Below are 11,947 nucleotides of genomic sequence, written 5' to 3'. Positions count from 1 at the left end.
CCCACAGGTATGACTTTTCTGTAGAATCTCTAGGCAAAATGACCATTCATTCTCAATGACAGATTTCTCCAACTGAAATTAAAGTAACTAAAGATAGTAGCTCCTTTTAGGGCCGTGACATACGCACTTGTGAGGGTGCCTGCTTTATAATAGTCCTACTCAAGGACCCAGAAATTTCTTTCCTGAGGATTTACCCAAAGGAAACAAAAGCACTTATTGGAAGAGATGCATGCATGTTTACCTATATTCAATATAGTACAATTTATAGTAGCCAAAACCTGGAAGCAACTCAGATGTCCAACGACAGATGAGTGGCTAAAAAATTGTGGTTTGGGGCCAGGTGGTGGCGCACCTGGTTAAATGCACACATTACAGTGTAGAAGGACCCAGGTTCAGGCCCCTGATCCCAACCTGCAGGGGGAAAGCTTCACAAGTGGTGAAACAGAGCTGCAGGTGTCTGTCTGTCTCTCTCTGTCTCATTCAATTCCTCTCTGTCTCTATCCAATAATAAAAATAAATTTAAAAAATTTTGGTTTATATATATACAATGGAATACTACACAGCTGTTAAAAACAACGAAGTTCTCTCCTTTGCATCATCTTGGATGAAACTAGAAGACATCATGCTAAGTGAAATAAGCCAAAAAAGTGAAGAAAAATACCGTATTATCTCACTTATAGTGGGACATAATAAATAGGGACAAGGAGGGAGAATACAAAATGAAATGTGGACTAGTCATGGTGTATTACATCAAAACAAAACTCTGAGGAAGTAGGGGGAGAAAACTGTGGGTTCCTGGTACATAATGATATTGTACTCATGTATCAATGACTGCACTGTGAAGGATTAATTCCTTTAATTAAAAACAAAGAGAAATCTCAGTTTTCCTGTCTATGAAATAGTAATAATAACTGTGTTCTGGGAACTAAATAAGATGATATACACAAAGATTTCATTTTAATGCATGTCTCATAGAATGCACCTGATATATTTTAGTTTCTTCTTTCTATCCTACCTTAGATACAAGGTATACACTATTTTTTTTCCTCACTTTATGACCTCTGAGTCCATTGAATTTTTTTTTCTCTTTATTTGGCAGAGAAAGCAGTAATTGTGAGATAGAAACTTTCATGGCTGGGTGGTGGCTCACCTGGTTGAGCACACATGTTACAATGAGCAAGGACCCAGGTTTGAGCCCCCAGCCCCCACCTGCAGGGGGAAAGCTTCACAAGTGGTGAAGCAGTACTGCAGGTGTCTCTCTGTCTCTCACCTTCTCTATCCCTCCCTTCCCTCTCAACTTCTGATCGTCTCTATCCAATAAATAAATAAATAAAGATAATAAAAAAATTTAAAAAGAAACTTTTATTTCCTTGTGCATATGTATGCAAGATACAGATTAACATTTCCAATTATTTTTTCTTTTGTGTCAAATCCCACTCCTGCTTTTTAATACGAACTAATATTTATTAAGTGCTTAGTATGTACTATATTTCATATGAAACTCTGCAAACATTGTATCATTACATTAACTAGGTACTATTTTATACTTCATATTGTAGATGAAAGAGTCAGTATCAGAAAAGATGGTCAGTTTACATATAAAACAAATATGATATAACCACTAGCTACCTTTAAAACTTTTCACTCTATTTCCACTTTTTGTCTGCATTTAAGCATGTTCATAGTTTGGGGAAAAAGGCACTTGAAAAATTAATTCTTTCTTCTTCATTGTCTTCATTGAGTAGCCAGTGCTGAAACTATATTATTTCCTGTTCTCAGAACAGCATGCCCTTTCATACATTGAAAAGGGACTTATCTTTTTCTCCCTTGTATGCTAATAAAATATTCACTTATCAGCTATATTACCATTACTCTTGTGTACCTTGTGAAGTTTTTCCTGAAACAAAATTGATTGTCCACCTACCCAGCCTCTGGAGCTAGCATAGAGCTTTGTACCCAACTTCTTTCTAAAGTGTATCACAGAGTCTTTAACTATTTTAACATTTCTCTAGTCTTATTCTAATTTGTGCAATCTTTGAGAAAAAAAAAAAAGCATGTCTTTGCTACAGTGAATTGTCCACCTATGCATTTGAAAATTCTTTGGCCAAATGACCAGTCTACTGAATTAACCAAAATAATGAACTTAATTACATATAAATTTGCTAGTCAAAACTATTAAGATATTTATATGTGGTTCCCAGTGGTGAAATTTAATTTTCTGGATATTAAATTTTTAGGGTGATTTCTGACCTGAGAATTTGACTAAACACATATACAGGCTAAGAATAGAATTAGTATTAATTTAAAAAAGGAAAAGTGTTTTGCAACTTTTTCCTATTTTATATGCATAACGGGACTGCCTGTTTACTTCTGAAATATTTTCAGTTATCTTTGAATGTCAGTTTCTGTTTCAGTAAACTTGAAGCAATTTCCTTATTCTTTTGCCATTTCTTCAAATGGCATACCAGATTTCCATTTATACATCTAGCATTTAAATTTTAAGATTAAATTAAGCTGTAATGAGAAGTAAAGTTTAAATTTAAACTTATGTGCACTAAAATAAATCAAAACCTTAAATTTAAAATGCAAATTATAAAATAATGTGTTTAAATTAAGTTAGATTTACAATTAAAATTTAAATCCATTCAAAAGAACCAGAACTAGTTAGCTTCATCACATCTCTAATGAAACTAAAATGAGATTTCTGCCAAGAAATAATTAGGATTCATTCCTTGACTTGGTTGGTGCAAAATGATGTTCTTTGAAAGCAAAGAAACAGTAAGAAGAAATTATCGCAATGGGTAAATGAAAAATATGTTTAAAAAAAGAGGAAAAACAAACTACTTTAAAACTGTGAATGACAGCAGATAAGTGAAAAAGACGGACTCAATACAAAATGACATGTTCGTTTTATTAAATTTATTTATTTATACTTTTATTTTTTGGTACCAGGATTATCTTTGGGACTTGGTGAGGGCAGGGGCAGGAACAGCACTGCACCCTCTCCCCCAACTTTTGAAGCTTCCTCATCCCCTTGCAGGAGGGGGCAGTGGACTTGAAATCAGTTCTACATATGGCAAAGTTCATGACCTACTGGGTGTGCTACCATCCAGCTCTGCTTTATAGAACTCATAAAGTCCTAAATTCAGTACTCAACCCATGAGATCATCTAAATAGTTGTCTATGTTTCCTGGCAAACCCTCCCATTTTCTGGGAACCATTGCTCTCTGACCTCTGACCTTTTCAGACCCTGGAATATTATTCACCAATGTCCACCCTTTGAATTTTGACATTCATGACCTTCTTGTTTACACCTCCTCCTAAGTACCATCCTTTGCCTAAGAAATGTCTCTATTTTTTAAAAAAGGATAGTTGTTTTAGTTCATAGTAAAATTAGGTGGTAAGCATATAGATAGCCCTTTTGTCCCTCATTTTTTACAACTTTCCTCACCCTCTCCCTTCTATTCCCTTCTATTTCTTTTATCATTGGTTCTTGTTGAATGAAATTTTATTCTTTGAATACTACTGTGAGATTTTAATGTGACTATTGCTTGTCTTATTTTCTTTACAACCTGTAAATTTTGTGAGGGCAAAAAATGATTTTGCTTGTCATTTACCTCCTCAGATCTGATCTATTGTCTGGCATATAGCAGATAGTCAATAAACATTCATCATTATTATTGCATTTCATGTACCACATAACCTATAGTGTGGGTAAATCATAGCTCTGGATAGATGCTATTACAAAATTTTGAAAATCTAACATAGAAATTAGCCATGGTGTTGTTTTTAATCTCAGACTAATTTAACCTTTTGCATTTGTACCTGTTCTTAAAAGGTAGCACTTAAAATCAACCAGTTACTAGACTAAGAATACACTTGGGCATAGAAGTAATATTCTTCTATTGCATATTAAATACAACCATACTTTTTTTTACTTTCAATCTTTCTCCAATTTTCAAACCTATTCAAATAAGTATTGCTTTCCCTTCTGTAAATAAATTCACCTTAGTTGAGAAGCACCTACCACCACAAGAGGGCAGAGATAGACAAATATTCAGTGTTTTTGACTCAGGAGTTCTGTATCATAAGAGTATTATTTTTTTTACATAATTTTAAAAAGGAACATTATTTTTGTGTTTTTTCACGTGCTATTTAGTTTAAATTTTATAAGCATTACTACCCTTTTCAGATGTTTATATCTTTTAAAGGATGAGCAGACCTTGACTACACAAATTGTAAATACATCTCATTTGCTGTAAATACATATTCATCTGCTCTTTCACCTAAAGAAAAACACATTCTAAGCTATGGAGTGACTTACACTCTGAAATTTGAGTAGGTCTTTAATTTAGTGATCTAATTACATGACTGACTTATTAGTTATTATGAAATTTCTGTACATGCAGACCTCATCATATTTAGAGTTAAATTTTTAAGAATGCTAATTTTAGAGATAATAATAAGATGATTTGTACCTGATAGATGCCTCTGTCAGTAGGACCTTTAGGGGAGAAAAATGTATTATTTATTTATATGTATTTTTAATATGCTAATGGTAGAAAAAGAACACTAATTCAGATGGTGAATCACCAGAGAATGTATGATCAGTTTGGTGATAAGCCATCAAAATGTTATGGTTCTCCATTCATCTATGTCTGCTCTTGCTTGTCTAACTGAGTATACCTGTCATATCTCTTGAGCCCTTGAAGGATTTGCTAATAGATCACTGTTTTCCTCCCTCCCTACCATGCATGTCTAGCCTTAGTATCTAACCTCAGTCTAGCCTCTCACCTCCTCTGCACAGCTTCTTGACTAACTCATACATCAATGTCAATTAATTTAAATTTAAATAGTAGCTGTGTGCTATTGTATTGGTCAGTGCAGACCTGGAAGAATAAAAACCTAGTCAAAATGTTGAAATGATTGACAAGAGCTAATAATACCTTAAACAAAAAAGATAAAAAACTAAAACTAGAGGAATAAACTCAAAGATTACAACACAGGAATTTTTAGTGTAACAGGATAAATGCCTACTGTATGATTAATCTCTTTGTTAGGAAATTTCTTATTTTTCACTCCTGTGAATGTATTAGGAACTCTGAAAATAAAAATGTTACCACCATTTTATGTTTTATATAATATTTGAAAACATCTTTTAAAATTTATTGGATAGAGACAGAAAGAAATAAATAGGAAAGGGGATAGAGAGGGAGAGAGAGAGAGAGACACCTTCAGCATTGCTTCACCACTTGTGAAGTTCCCTTTCTGCAGGTGGGGACTTGGGGCTTCAACCTGGGTTGTTGTACATTGTAACATGTGCTGTATCACCACTTTATAGGGAATAAGTCAGATATTGTAACTTCCCTAGTGAAAATAAGATTAAAACTTACACTTGTCTAGTGTCAAAGGCCTTGCTTTCATAAAATTTGATTATACAACTGACTATACTACCCTAATTGGGAATGTGTTTTCTATAACTGGGCGGCCAGAGCTGGAATGAGTGTCACACCTACATGTTGATCTAGATATTCTAAAAATTCTCACTGTCTGGTTGAGGTTCATTTTTTCCTTCTTTTTTCTTTTTATTTCTTTATTGTGGTCTAATATTTTACAGTAAACAGTAAATAAAATAGTTTGTACGTACATAATATTGCTCATTTTTCCATACAACAATACAACCCCTGCTAGGTCCTCTGCCATCCTGTTCCAGGACCTAAACTCCCCACCCCAGAGTCTTTTACGTTGGTGCAGTACACCAACTCCAGTCCAAGTTCTGCTTATTGTTTTCTCTTCTGGTCTTGTTTTTCAACTTCTGCCTGTGAATGAGATCACCCATATTCACCCTTCTGTTTCTGACTTATTTCACTCTACATGATTTCTTCAAGCTCCATCCAAGATGGGCTGAAAATGGTGAAATCACCATTTTTACTCTGAAAATGTCCGATAGTTTCAGTTTATCTATCTCTTCATTTAGCTTTTTCGTTTCTTTGTTGATTTTCTGCCTGGATGAGAGAGTGGGGTGTTTAAGTAACTCTACTATTACTGTGTTGCTGTTAATATATTGCTGTAGCTCTTTCAATAGATGTTTGATGTATTTAGATGGCCTCTCCTTGGGTGCATAAATGTTGATAATCATTAAGTTCTCTTGAATGATTGAACCTTTGATCACTAAGTAATGTCCATACCTATCATTTTAAATTTTATTTATTTTAAAGTCTATCATGTCAGGTATGAGCATAGCTGTTCCTGCCTCCCCCTTTTTTTGTGGTCCATTGGCTTGTATGGTAGTTTTTCATCCTTTCATTTTGAGTCTGTGTTTGTCTTGTTGAGTTAGGTAGGATTCCTGCAGACAACATATGGTTGGGTTGTTTTTTCTGATCCACCTTCCTACTCTATGCCTTCTAATAGGTGAATTCAGGCCATCAACATTTATTGATATTATAAAATAAAGATATTTTAATGCCACTATTGTAAATTTTTAGTGTTCTGATATATGGCATGCTTATGGTGAGCTGATTGTTTATAGGAGATCTTTCAGAACTTCTTTCAGGGGAGACTTGGTGATTCCTTCAACTGTTGATTATCTAATTATGCCTCCATCTTGTATGAATGAGAGTCTAGCAGGATACAGTAGTCTTGGTTGAAAGCCTTTCTCATTGAGCCCTCGATAGATATCTTGCCATTCTCTTCTGGCTTGTAGTGTTTGTGTGGAGAAATATACTGCTAATCTTATGGGTTTTCCTCTGTAAATGATTCTTGGTTTTTCTCTTGCAGCTTTCATTGTCCTTTCTTTATCCTTATTTCTTTCCATTCTTAATATGATATGTCTTGGTGTCTTTAAGTCTGGGTTACTTCTGTTTGGGACCCTCTAGGCTTCTTGAATCTTTATGTCTTTGATGTTGTCTAGACTAGAGAAGTTCTCAGCTATTATTATTCCCCTTCCTCTCTTTCTTCCTTTCATAGGCCTATAATGTGTACATTATTTCTTTTGAAGTCATCCATATATCTCTGTTGTTGTTTTCAGTATCTCTTAATCTCTTTTTGAGATCTCTTACTTCTTTTTTAGTGGTCTCTAATTCATTCTCAAGCTTGCTAATTCTGTTTCCAGCCTTATTTATTCTACTCTTTCTCTCCTTTACTGTTTTATGTAGCTCAGCTATTTTGCTACTCTGTTCTGATACTGCATTAGCTTGTTCAGCTAGTTGTGCTCTCAGCTCAGCTATTTCAACTTTCAGCTCTCTAACTACCTCGAGATGGTACTTTCTTTCAGAGACTCATTTGTTTTTTTCTGCATTTATGATGACAATTCTTTCAAACTCTTTCCTCACTTCTGTGACTAATTCCACAACTAGCATTTGGATGTTGATCTCATTCTTTCATGTTTCTACCATTGGGGGGATTTTAGCTGGACTTTTGTCCTATTTCATTTCATTTCTCCAATGTTTCTCCTTGTTTTAACCATTATTATAGTATTTTAGGAGGGCCTTCTCTCAGTACTTTTCAGTCCACTGATCATTCTTGCCTGAGTTAATTTATGTCTAAGTAAGGTACTTAAAGAGTTCACAGTTGTAGAAATTAACAGTTGTTTCAATATTATCTCAGTGCCTGAGTTGAAGTATAGTGACTGTTAAAGCCTCTTTCGTTATTTTTTCTTCCCTGTAGGCTATGGTAGCCTGAAGGCTTTTTACCTACAAGTAGGTTTTTTTTTAGCTTAATCCCTCATTCCTGACTAAGACATAAAGCAGGGTGGGGGAGAGATAGCATAGTGATTATGCAAAGTGACTCCCACACCCCAAGGATCTGATGCTCTGGGCTCAGTTCAGCTTCTCTGCCAAACTGGGCAGCACTGCTGGGCCCTGTGAGTTTCTAAACACGTCCAGTTTATAGTCTATAGGTTCTGGGGCAATTATTCACCATGTTATCATAAGGAGAACAATGTGAAAAGGCTCCCACTATATAGCCCCACCACTAGACCACCAGGTTGTAGATATTCTGAGTTTCCTGGTCATTTATCTGCCTCCCTGTGTCAGCACAGGGCTTCCCCCCTGTTGCTCCAGCCTCTGAGGGCAGTTGCAAATGGAGACTCACAGCTGCATTTGGTGAGACTTAGGGGAGTCCTCTCCTCCCTTCAACAGTCTTTTTATTGGTAAAACAGACTGTAAGTGGCTTCTCAACTGGCAAACTGCCAGACTAATACCAGCTTCTTGGGAGTAGATATGGGCTTTAGCCCCAGGAATCTCTCCTTAGGCTCCTCTCTGTCCATGAGCCACATGTGTTTTCTCATTCACTGGTGGCTTGGTGGGTTCCCAATGTAGTCCCAATCTTGTTGTAGTCTCAGGTGATCTTTGATATTTCTTGTTCTTCAGAGAAGTTTCTCAACTGTGTTGAGCTGGAGGTCTGGGGAGAGTTCTGGTCTCTGGATGCTCTGGTGATTTGTGAGGTTCCTAAAGAAGTTCTAGTCTTATCTTTTTGCAGTCCCAGGTGGTCTCCTTTGATCACTGAGATTCATTTCTAATGATGAAACAGGACTACAGAAAAAGGTGGGTCAGTCAAGGGGATCTGGCAGTGGCGTACCAGGTTAAGCGCACATAGTAGAAAGTGCAAGGACCTGAGCAAGTATCCTGGTTTGATCCCCAGGCTCCCCACCTGTAGGGAACACTTCACAACTGGTAAAGCAGGTCTTCAGGTGTCTTTCTTTCTCACTACCTCCCCTATTCTCTCAATTTCTCTCTGTCCTATGCAAAAAATGAAAAGAAAAAAAAAAAGACTGCCAAGAGTAGTGTATTTGTAGTGCTGACACAGAGCCCAAGTGATTACCATGGAGGCAAGGAAAAAAAGGTGGTTCAATGCAAACATTGACATTTTGGGAGAAAGATGGTGAGGCTGGGACAAGGCAAGCATGAAGAAAACACATTTCTGGATGCACACATCAGTCTCACAGATCACTGGCCCTCTAGTACTTTAGCTGCAATTGCTAAACTTGCTATCTCCATTAAAGGTGCTGACTTATGACAGCATCCTTGACTATAATTTTATGGCTGGACACTTTGATGCTATTTTTCTCTCTAGCAATGCTCTGTGACCTGATTTTTTTTTCATTTGTCATGTGGTCTAGGCAATGTGGCATTCAACTGCTAAGTGAGTTAGGCTACTCCTCTCATAATTGTGTTGAGAAGTGTTTCTGTAATTGTTTCAGAAATTTCCTTTTGGTGAAGAGGTTGAAGCTGTACATCCATTAGTTAACCATATCACTGCATCAGTGTCTCTGAGTGCATTTGTTTTGCTAAGTATCCAGATTCTTGAGAATAAAAGGGTCAAAATATTTTTTCTAATTGTTCTTCATAGTGTGTGCTACAAAACGAGGAAAATGCACTAGAACTTCATTGTTTTAAAGAATCTGTATAACTTTATTTAAAACTTGCCTGTTGATTTAAATGAGTTAGATGTGAATGATGACTAGGAAATTTGTATCAGCCTGACCCTGTATCTACCCTGGAATTCCTTTAAAACTAGTGAGCCGATATTAGTATCCTTTGATAAAAGTTCAAATTCTGAAATAACAATAATGTCACCTGCCCAGTTTAGAACTTATGAAGTTAGACAATGAATGGTCAAGGAAGGATGTCTCTGAAGACTGAATATGAATGTTACAGAGGAGGATACTTCATTAGATTATTAGTGTATGAAAATGGTAGGTAAGGAGGCAGCATGCCTGCCAGAAATGGCATATGGGAAGGAAACTAGATTTCTGAAAGTGTAGATGAAATGGTGTATCAATCTTTAGACACACCCCCCCCCCCCCCCCCATATAGGAAAGGAGCCAAGGAAAGAACACAGAAACTGAAGCAAGATTGCCAAAAGGTGGTTAGGGAGTAAATTACTTGAATTGCAGCCCTCTTATATTTGAGCAAATATTCTTTCTGTAGCTGAGAGTTTGTTCTTAAAAGAACCAGTCTTAAAGTCCTACATTCATGCAGGACAAATGCTTTGCCAGAGTCCAGATTGGTTTTAGTATTAGAAAACAAACACATTTTGCAAAATCCAAATGTTTATAGCTGGGGGAAGATCTCAATTCCCAGGAAATGATTGTTCTTTATTTGATAAATTAAAACTACAGCCATGTATTAGACAATTTGTAGCCTTAGAGAATTGAATGAAATTTCTGCAAGCATAGTCTGATTTCTGGATGTTTTCTGAAAAAAACAAGAAGAAATCCAGCTGAAAAATTATGTCATAATCAATCTCTCCCTTTCTCTGTATGTGTGACCTTTTCAAAGGAGGGTGATGGATCGCCTTTTCTAAAGCTTATCTCAGCTTTGGGATGTGGAAGTAGAAATGTTTCGTCCATTTGAAGAGAAAGTTATCTGAGTAGCACAGTATGTGATTTGTTAGAGCCTGTTTGATTTAAACTCTAGTATATCCTCCAAAATAAATTCTTCTTTACATACAGTGAAAGGTGTCCCACCTCTTAATAATTCATAGTTCTTGTCCACCTTGAAGGTGAATACAGACTATGACTATCTTATGGAAAACACTTTCTGGATTTCATTTATTCTTTTAGAAATTTTTTTTTTAGTCTTATCTTGCCAAGATTACTATGCTGGTGTCTATAATTCACAGTTGGCCCCAGAGCTGGAGAGTAGATACAGTGCAATGTACCTGTGATGTCTTACAACAGAAAGGCTGCTCTCCTTGTGGGAAAACATAAAAGTCAGCTCCTCATTTCTCTTTATAGATGTAAGCATGTGTGTTAACATACTGAAATAAGAATACAACACGATAGAGAGGTAAAAATTCTTTTTTAAAAAATCTTTTTATTTTTTAATTTATTGGATAGAGACAGAGAGAAATCCAGAGAGAAGGGGAGGTTGAAAGGTAGAGAAGAGAGACACCTGCAGCCCTGCTTCACCACTCTTGAAGTTTTCCCCTGCAGGTGGGGGTCAGGGGTTTGAACTTGGATCCTCATGCATTACAACATGTGTACTCGGCCAGGTGTACCACCACCTGGCCCCAAGAGCTAACAGTTTAGATTGATTCATTCTTTATTTTTTATTTTTATTTATAAAAAGGAAACATTGACAAAACCATAGGATAAGAGGAGTACAACTCCACACAATTCCCAGCATCAGAATTCCATATCCCATCCCCTCCCCTGACAGCTTTCCTATTCTTTATTGCTCTGGGAGTATGTACCCAAGGTCATTGTGGGATGCAGAAGATGGAAGGCATGGATTCTGTAGTTACTTCCCCCCAGTACATGGGCATTGACAGGTCAATCCATACTCCCAGACTGTCTCTTTCTTTCTCTAGTGGGGCAGGGTTCTGGTGAAGTGGGGCTTCAGGACACATTGGTGGGGTCATCTGGAACCTGGTGGCTGAAAAGAGAGTTAACATATAAAGCCAAACAAGTTGTTGATTAATCATGAACCTAAAGGCTGGAATAGTGCGGATGAAGAGTTGGGGAGTCCTCTGTTTTGAAGATAGCTAGTAGGCATATTTTAGTTATATTCCTAAGGGCACATGGCTATTCTAGTTTTTTTTTTTTCTTCTTTTTTTCCCCTGAGCCTGAAATCTGATATGCAGGTGGATCCAAGTTATTGTCTGAGGAGATGATATCATGGGTGCAAAAAGGACCAGAAAGCTGGATCAGGGAAGAGAGTAGCTCCCAAATATGGGAAAGGTGTGTAAATATTGTTGACTGTAAACACCATTGATTTGATCTGATCTGGGGCCCATATTCAGCTTAGGAGCCTAAGTGACCTCTGCATCCCTGTAGATCTGAGTTCACATTCTGTGGTCATGAGTAGGAACATTCCAAGCTGCCTCAATTTCAGGACTCTTCTTCCTCGGGTGGAGCACAGAGTATGTTGTTCAGCCTCCCTTCAGAGGATGGAACATTCTCTACTGTTGTTGATCCACGTTGAGGGCAAGGTCGTATGGGTGC

The sequence above is a fragment of the Erinaceus europaeus genome, chromosome 11 (genome assembly GCF_950295315.1).
Source record: "Erinaceus europaeus chromosome 11, mEriEur2.1, whole genome shotgun sequence".
Lineage (NCBI taxonomy): Eukaryota > Metazoa > Chordata > Mammalia > Eulipotyphla > Erinaceidae > Erinaceus > Erinaceus europaeus.
The sequence above is the reverse complement of the archived record's forward strand: the minus strand, read 5'-3'. Positions refer to the sequence as shown.